General features: G+C 40.9%; 1 protein-coding gene across 1 annotated transcript in view; it reads right to left on the reverse strand.

The window, feature by feature from the left end:
* Window positions 1–12,363, reverse strand: part of cubn (cubilin (intrinsic factor-cobalamin receptor)) — a 347,393-nt gene that overhangs the window by 29,399 nt on the left and 305,631 nt on the right. The gene's annotated exons all lie outside the window — the stretch shown is intronic.

A 12,363-nucleotide genomic window follows, 5' to 3' on the forward strand; every position in this document is an offset into this window, starting at 1 on the left:
CGATTAGTTCGACCATCCGTTATACATGCCGTCTGATTTTACTTTCCAAGTTAATGGAAAGTAAAGTTGGCCGGCCTGTAAAACTAAGGGCCAATCTGATCGCATCAGTTTCCCACTAGGCGGGTTAAGTTAAAATTACCCCCAAATAGTGATCAACACATGGAAAGGATGCCCGGATAGAGTAGTGGAAGAGAAAACTGGGGAATCATTTAAGAACCAATTGGATAATGCAATGACGGGACTTTAAGTTTATTCTACATAGATAAATTTAAATAGGCAGAATGGCCCCTCCCATCCGTAATTATCTTGTGATCTTCCAAGTGCCAAATGCCAAGCTTATTGCAAGATGTTTAGAAAATGTCACCACATAAGGGAATACTTAGACCTACTGTAAAGCTTCATAAGTAAATCCAGAAGAGCCTTGGCATTATTTATGTGTTTAAATTAAAAATGAATCAATGAGACATCTATTTCTTTACTCAGAGATTGGAATACTTTGTCACAGAGCATAGCTGAGGCACAGACCATTGCATCTTTTATGGGGAAATTACATCGAATTACATAGAAGTTACAGCACAGAAACAGGCCATTCGGCCCTATGTCAGTGTTGATGCTCCACACGAGCCTCCAACCACTCCATTTACTTCATCTCCCCCTATCAACATATCCTTATATTGCTTTCTCCCTCATGTAATTATCTAGCTTCCCCTTAAATGCATCTATGCTATTCACTTCAACCACCCCTTGTGATAGCGAGTTCCACATTCTCACCACTCCTGAATTCCTTATATTTGTGGCCCCTAATTTTGGACTCCCCACAAGTGGATACATCTTCTCCATGTCTACCCGATCGGACCCCTTCATAATTTTAAACACCTCTATCAAGTCACCTCCCAGTCTTCTCTTTTTTCTAGAGTAAAGAACCCTAGCCTGTTCAGTCTTTCCTTATAGTTTTGTATCATCCTTGTAAATCTTTTTTGCAATTTCTCCAGTGCTTCCTTTTTGTAATATGGAGACCAGAACTGTGCAGAGTGCTCCAAGTGTGGTCTAGCCAAGGTTCTATACAAGTTTAACATAACTTCTCTGCTTTTGAATTCTATTCTTCTAGAAATAAACCCCAGTGCTTTGTTTGCACTTTTAATGGCTTTGTTAACTTACATCGCAACTTTTAATGATCTGTGTATCTGTACCCCTAGATCCCTTTCCGCCTCTACCCCATTTAGACTCTTATTTTCTAAGGAGTAGGTGGCCTCCTTATTCCTCCTCCCAAAATGCACCATCACACATTTATCTATCTTGAAATTAATTTGACATTTACACGCTCATTCTCCAAGTTTGTTAACAACTTCTTGTATTTTGTCACAGTCCTCATCATTATTAATTGTACCTTCTAATTTGGTGTCATCCGCAAATATGATATTGTATTTCCGATTCACGAGTCCAAATCATTAATGTGAATGGTGAACAACAGTGGTCCCAGCACCGATCCCTGTGGAACACCACTTCCCACCTTCCGCCAGTCTGAGTAACTACCTTTAACCCCTACTCTCTGTTTTATCGTTAGTTATGTTACTTGCCATGATACATGTGAGAGATTCCTGGTATCCACACTTATCAGTTGTCTAATAACCAACTAGTGACTGACCTACTTTGTAAGGGGGATATGAGTAGGGTTTCTTTGGGGTTGTGTTGGCGCCAAGATGACATGACTGGTGATGGAAAATATGAGCCGAATCGACCTTCTGTAATCTGATACCTGAGCCAGGCAGGTCTGCAATATTCCAGGCCACTATTGATGATTGGTCAGCCAGCCTAGCTCATCAATGCAACCTGAAGGGTAGATCTGTCACTCGATACTGGGATTCATTCAATCAACTCTAGGTAACCTTGCAAGTCAATGCCCTAATGTGTAGGGTGGTCCAGCCTGGATTAGCAGTGTGGTGTTTACCAATGTTCTGTGCTGGTTAATTTTGAGCAATACCTTGCACACACTTAGGGCTTTGACAAGCTGTACCTCAGCTCTCTGAACTTGAGTAAGTAGAGAGAGCATGCATTCCATATTAGACAAACAATAATCTATCTCTGTGGAATTCTCAGAAGCTTGTTTTGGAAACTCTTAAACATGGTGCTGAGTTTCCGCATATTACCTTCCTTCTCAATTTTTTTTGCTGCTCCATGCATTCAATCTCTCTCCCCTTCAGTACTATTTTTTTTGAGCGAATACCTTTCCTGGCTGCTTCTAATCCACCCCCCGTCCCCACTCCGAGATCCTATATGACCAAGTCTTCAGAGCCTCATACATAGAGCCTCTTGACATAGGGTCTACCTCTGCAACAATTCTTTTAATTCCACTCACTTTCTCCAAACAATAATTGTCCCTATGGGAACCCATATAGATCCAGATACAGCTGCCTTTTAGTAGGATATGAAGATTTCTCCAATCATCATGATCAGGCCTTTCCCTGATCACTTCTCCCATTATTTATATTCAAGTAATACGAGATCCGATGGAAAGGTCATACCCAAGCTCAACTTTTCTCTGTACAGATTTCTGCAGCAGTTTACTTTCCTTTCTTCTTTGAAATTAGCTGTCATTAAACGAGGGGAAAATAAATCAAATGCAGATTGCTTCCAGCAGTTGCCCACCCATTTATACATCAGCACAATGGTTTGTGGTTGGATGGGGGGGTGGTGGTGGGTAGCAATTGAAGTTTTTCTAATTCCACTCCAATAGAAACACTACCACCATGTGAAAAATCTAGACCAGTGCATACCAGACTTCTCAAAGAACTCACTGCAAGTTCTTGGATCAATTTAAAAATAATAATCTGTTTTGGATTTAGGAACAAGAACCGTTGCCATCTAAAACACAAATTTAAATTACTAGTCTTATACTTGGATCAAAATTATTAAACTACAGAGCCCCTTAAGAAAGCTGGATTTTGTTAAACAAGCATGAACTCACTTTCTCTTTTGAAAAAATTAAGTCAGCAATCTTTTTCTTTGTTAATGTTTATGAACACACATGAGGCTAGAAGTACCTGCTGGCTGTGAGGGAACTTTGTGAGAAGGCAATTGTGAACGACAGAACTCGATAGCTCCCTGCCCACTGTACTGCACTCAGATTTCCTGACCTGACTGTCCACTGGCAGTATACATTTTTGCAAATGGTGCAAAAACTTCATTGGGCAATTAAATTCAATGCAAATAAAGGTATAATGAGGCAACAGTGCTAAGCTTATCAATTTCAAATGAGCAATTAAAGGCCAACAAAGTTACTTACTTTTTGGGAGGGAATCCCTGAGAGCTATGCTTCTTTCTTCTCCTTCCATTTAAAAAGCTATGGGATTGCTTTCAGTGCTCACCTCTCGTCAGACAAGAGAATGAAGAACAAAGAAGGCATGCCAGAGACATCAGATAGCACCTGCATCAATCTGCAATCATGTCACTGACCATATTTACAAGCCCATGATATCTGACAATGATGGGAAGAACTGCCTTTGCAGCCACAGGTTCAGCAGGGAAACACTTACGCAATTGTTCCATTTGCTGCACGGAGACATGCACCATCGGGGCAGCACTTCCAGTGGTTCCATACTTTATGCCTCCAGCTCCTTTCAAATTATCACAGAAGGCATTTGCAGTATTAGACAATGTGCTGTCCACAAATGTGTCAAATAGGTGATTAATAGATTATTGAACAGGACCACCAATTTTATCTCCTTTTGAACTGAATAGCAACAAGGTGTTTCAATTTCACTGCCCTGCATAATTTCCCCAATCCCAGCGGTTCATTGACGACCCCCATTTGCTCCACCGTACAATGCAAGACTTTCAACTTCACCAATGTGCAGCTGTGAACACCAGCATCATATGATGGAGGCCAATGCCCATTTCCCAGGGAGTAGACAGGCAGAAAAGGGTCGGGCGAGGGGTTAAAATCCCGGAAATGGTGATCCCGCCCCCAACTACCGCGTTCCCGCGGTGTAATATTAACGGCGGCTATCAGGGCCTCGACGAAGCTCCCATGAAAAGCAGACGGGAGCCTACTTAAGATGCAAAAGTTGCAGCCCGATGACGTCATTGGCACCACAACATAATATTAACGTCAAGGCAGTGGGAGTCCCGTCCAGTCTGCTGCCCGACAGCAGAAACAAGGCGGGAGGCGCTGACTGGCCAGAAGAGTCCAAGGTAAGTTTTAAAAATCTCCTTCTCTCTGAACTCCTTGTGGGCTAGGAGGAGCAAAAGTGCTGGTCCCCAGGCCCTGCAAGGAGTCCTTGGGCCTCCCCAGCACCGGCCTCCTCCCCACTAAGTTAATTTTAAGACAGAAGCAAAGTGCCAGGATTATTATGGTGCACATTATAGGCACCTTGAAGCATCATTTGACAAATCAGGAGGCAGCTTAAAGCATAACCCCACTTGAGTCTGCAAGATCTTTGTCTTCTGCTCCATATTCTGCAGCTTACCAATACAAAGAGGCCTATCCATAGAGGAGAAAGAGGCCAACATGCAATCAAGACCAGAGCTGGACGCAAACACCGAATGAGAAGACATCATTCCAGAATCGCCACTGCAACTAGGAACACTGATGTGCCAGGTGTTCATTCAACATTCATTCAGCTAAATGTCTGATCTGCCTGTTTAAGCAACCTCCTGTCCACATAGTACAAAGTGCCTCAAGCACCTTATGCAACATTATCCTCTGCATTTTTTCAACTACCAACAAAATTTATTCTTTATACTTCTTACTGTGAGTGCAGCTGTACAGAATCGTCCCTAAAGTGCAAACAAGCTATTTCCCCTGCTTTATGTAATATGTGAATAATGTTAGCGTTTTTTTCTCCAGGTGCTTTTATATTGTGTGTGATTTCTAACTCCTAATCTGTGACTTATTTTATGTGGAAGGAGTAAGTGTGCCCATCTGGCAGCATAGTTTCAGTGAGAGTCAGCTGGGATTCAGGTGGCCTCCTGCTGGTTTCTGAGATAGCTCTGCAACAAATACAGCCATGTCAGCTGCTGCTGCAGTGGCTGGTTGGTCCTGCCTCCTTTACTGGCAAATTTACTGTCACTTGTGCAGAGGTATTGCATGTACCATTATCTTGCAAGACAACCGCCTCTCCCATGCCTGCTCCAGACAGTTGCCTGCTGCCAGGTACTCCCTCATGATGTCCACTGATCTGCATAGGAACAGACCTCTTGGTGCAATGAATCCTTGCCTCAAGGTTCTCTCAATCCAAACTTAACCCTGCTCAGACACCAATCTTGTTTTATAAGCAGGTCTGTGAAATCTGAATCCCTAGACTTTGCAACTGAAGAAGGAACCAAGCTGTTCACAGCCACCGCTGCTTGCTCCTGATCACATGTGCACTGTGACTCACCCAATGTGACCTCCTGAAGCTCACTATCTAAATCGGCCAGGTTGGGTGTAGCTGTGTTGATGTTTGCAACATGTGGTGAGATTGACACAGGGTGCTACTATCTTGTCGGCTATCTTTTGCCAGGTATTTCTACAACTGTTCTCTGGTGAGAATGCCCTGGAATGTCAGAGGATAGCCCTCTTCCCTTACTTCATGGATAAGCAGATCAAGGGCTGCAACAGTAAATGCTGAATTGAGGGATATGAAATGCTCCACTTCACTGCAGTCTAGCTTCAACTTCCACGCTTCCTCCTCAGCCAGGAATCTGCCTTTTAAATTGAAGCTGCAGCTCTTTAAATTGACATAGCAACACAAGGAATTCCTAACATCTATGGATGAGCATCCAAAGGCCACCCACTGGGTGAGAGGGAGCATTCAGAGATTAGAAAATTTATGTAAGTAGGAAACATCTGTGCGAGAGAAGTCAACAGTCTTCTGCACTACAGTCTTCTCATCACAATCGTACATGATCAGAAATTTCCCATTTCTGCACGTTATTCCAAATGACAGTAGAAATAGTCCAAGATTTATGCCTCATGGAACTAAGACTGTCCAGCAGGGATGAATGTGCTGATGTGACCTATTGTGAAACCTCTTGCAGTTCTGCTGAAACTACACAAATATGATTGAATGATTAATTATTTATTTATTCTGCAGAAGCATGAACATCTCCTATCAACAAGAAAAGTCTAACTTGAATGTTCTTGGACTTTATTGCACATTACTGTAAAAGGGATAATATACTGGTGCACCAATCTGAAAATGAACCATCAGTGCTGATGAGTGAATGAGTTGAGCTGCTGACTGTGCCAAATGACCCACAGATTATACCACCAGTGGGAGAGAAAACTGCAAAGTCAGTGTATAATTACACAAAACTTTTTAAGGAGTTAAGTTTGGATGCTTCATTTATCACTTTTTAAAATCTGATATACTTGAATACTAAGCAATTATCGCTAATACCAGTGTTGCCAACACTCAAAATTCCTTTAATGACTTATTGGGGCAGAACTCGCTCCTGAAATAATGGAGGAGCTCAACAGCGCTCTCCGTTTTCAATGGCGAATTGAAGGAGCAAGTTCTTGTGCTTTGCACATGCGCACTAAAACGCGGAAATCATGAACTTGCCCCTATTGGTTCGTTGGCGATTTCTCAGCTGCGTATTAAAGGGCCATCGCACGCTGCAACCATTGAAATCACTGAAAAATTGCAAACTTGCTCATCTGCCCAGCTGGAAAGTAACTAATTACACCACCAAGCAGGTACGCTGAAAAATACCAGGTCTAAACTAAGTTTTAAAAACGTGGTTAGTCTTCAAGACTGTCAAACAACTAAAAATGAAATGTAAAAAATGTGGAGTCTCACATTTCTCCCCATTTTAATAGTTTTTGGTCACTAAAAAAAAATTAAAATTAAAAAATTAATTATTTTTTTACTTTTCCCTTCTGTTTCTTTAATTTAATTCAATTATTTCTTTGGCTTTTTATTAAAAAAAAATATTTTTTTTTATTTACAATGACTTCTAGAATACTAACTTTAAACGAATGAAGTCTGACTGCCTGCTTGTGGGTGTGACGTCTCTTCCTGACAGATTTTGTGGGCGTGTCTTCTATTCTCACAGACTGTTCCATGTGCATCAACTCACGCTGCTCAGAGGCTGGGTTGATCGCGCACAATTTTTTTTAAAGTTCAAAATCAAGCAAGTACATGACACAGCTCGCAGTAAGTATTTTGGTTAATTTAATTCGCAGGAGCTGCGGCGTGTGTTGCCTCGCTGCTCTGCACAAATTCTGGCCCATTGGTTTTGCATTATTGTGTTAATACACACAATTTGGGTTTCTTTTTTACTCCATATTTTTAATTTGGGGGCAGGCTCTGCAAGCGATCTGGGGGGAGGGACTTTTTCCGCCATTGGAGGCAGTGTGCTCTGGCCATGATGGGGGGGCCGGGGGGTAGCCCGGGAAAAGGGAGGCCCAAGGCTTCCTTGTGAGGCTTGGAGAAATACTCCTGCTCATCTTGGCCCACAAGGAGACTTAAAATTAAATCTGTCAAACTTACCCACGGGGCCTGTTCTGGCTCACAATCCAGCGCCCACCAGGTATGACCTGACGGGGATGCCGTCACTGCTTCCCCAGTCAGGCTGCCAACTAAAATTGCAGATCGAGTCCTGATGACATAACTGGACCTGATCTGCATATTTAAAGACGGATCCTGCTGCCTTCCTCCGGGTGTCCCGCACGCCTGCTCAAAAGAGCAGATTAAGATCAGGACATGGTGGGAAGGATTGGAGGGGTAAGTGACTAAACTCATTTTAATTGTCCTCCTGCCTGGTTTCCACCAGGCGGGAGGAGTTGAAATCGGGGCCAGTGTTTTCACTTGCCCAGATATCTACGTAAATTCATAACATGCCCAGAGATTGAACAGAGAACCATCTTCAGTTTATTTTAGCTATTGGATTTATCATGTGCCTCATATTATCTTTCTTCCCTTTTGAAGATGGCAGAATGAGATTACAGTGGACTTTGACTAAGACTTTAACTGCCGAACAAAGGTATTAACCAGTAAAAAGTCAAGTGAGTCGTACAGTCCCCATCACTTATAGTGAGCACGTTTATGCGAATGCAATTTGCCCATTATACGCGATGGCCGATATAATGTGGTAGCACTATGAATATCATAGTAGGTACAGCACAGGAGGAGGCCATTCGGCCCATAGTGCCTGTGCCGGCTCTTTGAAAGAGCGATCTAATTAGTCCCATTCTTCTACTCTTTCCCCATAGCCCTGTAAACTTTTTCCCTTCAAGTATTTATCCAATTCCCTTTTGAAAGTTTCTACTAAATCGGCTTCCACCACCCTTTCCGGCAGTGCATTCAAGATCATTACAACTCGCTGTGTAAAAAAATGTTTCCTCATGTTGCCTCTGGCTCTTTTGCCTTAAATCTGTGTCCTCTGGTTATTGACCCTTCTGCCACTGGAAACAGCTTCTCTTTATCTACTCTGTCAAAACCGTTCATGATTTTGAACACCTGTATCAAATCTCCCCTTAACCCTCTCTGTTCTAAGTAGAACAACCCCAGTTTCTTCAGTCTTTCCACATACTGAAGTCCCTCATCCCTGGCACCATTCTAGTAAATCTTTTCTGCACCCTCTCTAAGGCCTTGACATCCTTCCTAAAGTGTGGTGCCCAGAACTAAACACAATACTCCAGCTGAGGCCTAACCAGTGACTTAGAAAGGTTTAGAATAACTTACTTGTTTTTGTACTCTATGTCTCTATTAATGAAGCCCAAGATCCCATATGCTTTTTTAACAGCCTTCTCAACTTGTCCTGCCACCTTTAAAGATTTGTGTATGTGCACCCCAAGGACTCTCTCTTTCTGCACCAGTCTTAAAATTGTACCATTTACTTTATTTTGCCTCTCCTCATTCTTCCTACCAAAATGTATCACTTCATACTTCTCTGCGTTAAATTTCAACTGCCATGTGTCTGCCCATTTCACCAGTCTGTCTATGTCCTCCTGAAGTCTGTTAATATCCTCCACATTGTTTACTACATTTCTGAGTTTTATGTCTCTGCAAACTTTGAAATTATACCCTCTATACCCAAGACCAGGTCATTAATGTTAATTGTATGATTTATATCAATTAGTGTTAAATGTATTCAGGTGGTGGGTATCAATTGCGGACTCTCTTGTATCCTTTTCATAGGAGAGCTTAGCTAGGGTGTGATGTGTGTGTAACAGGAATCTCTGTGAATAAAGGCTTGGAAGCAACGAAAGACCAGGCTCTAGTATTCTATCCTTCGCCACGTGGCTATCCAATTTCAATAATTAATATATATCAAGAAGAGCAGTGGTCTTAATACTGACTCCTGGAGAACACTACTGTATACTTCCGTCCAGTCTGAAAAACAACCTTTCACCACTACACTCTGCTTTCTGACCCCTAGCCAATTTTGTATCCACGCTGCCACTGTCCCTTTAATCCCATGGGCTTTAATTTTGCTAACAAATCTATTATGTGGTACTTTATCAAATGTCTTTTGAAAGTCCATATGCATGACATCAACCACACTACCCTCGTCAACCCTCTCCGTTACTTCATCAAAGAACTCAATCAAGTTAGTCAAACATGATTTTCCTTTAACAAATCTGTGCTGACTTTCATTTATTAACCCATCCTTTTCCAAATGCCAATTTATATTTTGTCTCGGATTATTGTCTCTAATGTTGGATTCAACGAAAACCTTATATTAAGAGTAAAATCATTAAAAGTGTACTCTAGAAAAATGGAAAGAAATTAGGTGTTTCTCAATGTTGATAAATAAAAACAGATTTCAAGATTCTCTTCAATTGAGATCGATGAGAGTCATTGGAAAGCAGACTTATAATATGAGCTTGTTGTAATGAGTTTTTGTTAATGCGCACTGCTTATGGATCCCTCATTAATAAGAGAAGCTGAATAAAACACTCTCGCTAGTGCATGCCACTTGCTGCAAAACATTTGTTGCTTTTAATGCTTTACTCTGCACACCACAGGTTGTTTATAGCTCCCTTAGTAGCAGAGAAACTGTATAAAACGCACTGGCCATAACACATTACTCATTTGAACAGGTTTCTTATACAATTCCCAATGATCCTTCCTCTATGGGATCTCACTCTGATTTGCTCTCAAGTCAGGAGACTGGGTTTGTTCTACAGCTTTAGCTTGATACGAAGTGAAATGGCCTCACACCGTTATGCCAAGGTTGCAGTGTAAATGCAACCTTAAGTTGGACTCTTTTCAAAGCCAGTACTCAACTCTGCAGTTAAGTGCAGGTGGGAATTATTATGAGGCCCACATACCTCAAGGCCAGCACTTGGTGATTTCATCTTTTGACGTGTCTCAATCTAAGCATTAGATAACTCCTTCACCGAACAACCAATTAAACAACCCAAACATCTAATTACAGCACTAAATTTTGGCTGCTGGGATTATTGTGCATGCAGTGTTATTTTTGTTAAATATAAATATATTTTAAAAAATATGTATCAGTTTTTCATGTGTACTTCACTCGCAGGTGAGTAAGCACAGCTATATCTGCCTGAATAAATGAAGCACTTAAGACGCTATAACTGGCATCTTTGGAATTGACATTAATGCAAATGGATAATGGTTATCGAGTTTTGGCCGAAAAAAGCAGCTAGCCGAACACAATATATTTTTACAGTAGATGGTAAGCTTCGCTAGCTCCTTATGTGGTGGAACATAAGAAATAGTTTGCAACTGATGTGCTAAACTATGATACAATTAATCTTCTCATGCAATAGTTGCTTTCTTTTTCTCATCATCTACAGAAGCTATCTGGCCTGACTTAACTCTCTATGAAAATTTCAGACAGACTCACTGATTTGAACAAGATATCTTTAAAATATGACCAAACAGATTTAAATATCTGCCTAATAGATTTTTTTTTAAAAGCTGTTCTGTAACAATTGTATTAAGTAAAGCTGGGATATTTCTGTGAGTAAAGCTGGTTTTTAACTATTTGTATGCCATGGCAGAATTAAAGAAGTCAATACCATGCTAAATTGTAGATAAAAATCCTTCAATTTTGTGACTGAGATAAAAATTCTCTCTTCCCTTTCTGTCCCTATGATTCACACACTAAACCAATAGCACAAAGTTAATAAACCTTTAACAAAATTGTGAATGTTGCCAAAGCAGTAATCAAATTTTAAAACCATAGCAATCAGATTTCACAATGACCAGAGCTCACTATCTTAACAGCACCCTTATGTACCAACCATTCAAAGGGCAAACTGGCTATTGACTAGACATTGCATGATCAACAGCACATTGCTGTTCTTAATACTGAATGTAATTTCATAATGTCGCAGATCATATCATAACTTTTTTACTTTGGGAATGCAATTCATATAGCATTTTGCATCTTGTTTTTTTGAGGTCTGTTCTTTTTAATTTTACTGTTTATGGTAATAGATTTTATTTGCATCAGGAAGGCAGGGGAACATTACAATTGGATTTGACCCTCCTCGAGTAAAGAGGAAGAAAAATATAACAGGCAGAATCCTGGCTGCTGTCCAGTGCCCTTCCTGGAAACACATGTCCGGGTGTTAGGTGAAGATAGAATCAGGCTTGACTATAATGCTTTATGTCAAAATAGTCTACTAGCACTCACTATCTAGTCTGATTCATGAAGAAGACCAGTTAAGCAAGATACTGAAAGGCTGCTGGTGCCCATGTAATGGCATCTCAACATGAGTCATTACCTTCAGGAGGGAAGTGCTCAGAGGAGAAAATTCGGACGTGATAAACATGGTAGCCAAAGCCATTAAATAATAGCAACATCCGCCTTGATCATCAGTGTTATTTAGTAATGGAATGAGACATATTTAGGACGCACGGTGTTCCAAAAATATCGGTGGGAATGTACTAATGAGGCACACATAAGATGAAACTTTACAACCTGTGAGGATTTTTAAAAAATATTATTATAGAATATTATAGAATTTGGCTAGTTTCTTAAGCTATTTGGAGCAAGATCTGAAATGTTGGCAGGAACAACATTCAACCTATTCATTTACTATATTCAGTACAGTAAATCAAGGCCAAGATTATAATGTGTACAGAGCTTTTAAGCCAATGAATTCACTTTGCCAGCATTCTGCGCTTTTTAGCTCACAAGCGTATTCTGTACCCTATAAAGTGCCTCCAAACCTCATTAACTGATTAAGTCACAAAGCACAAACAGAATGGCTACCATTCCATGCTTTGGATCCAGGCAGCAGGGACTCTAAACTCTTACTGTCCATTCTCTTTAAAAATGCCAAATCAATCAAATGCTGAAACCTGCCTAGAACAAACTTTGAGTAGCCCTCATCATTGTCCATGGGAAATGAATGAAGAATTGGAACAGCAACGCTTGTAAATCTAAATAGGAAAA

The sequence above is a fragment of the Heptranchias perlo genome, chromosome 2 (assembly GCF_035084215.1).
Source record: "Heptranchias perlo isolate sHepPer1 chromosome 2, sHepPer1.hap1, whole genome shotgun sequence".
NCBI lineage: Eukaryota > Metazoa > Chordata > Chondrichthyes > Hexanchiformes > Hexanchidae > Heptranchias > Heptranchias perlo.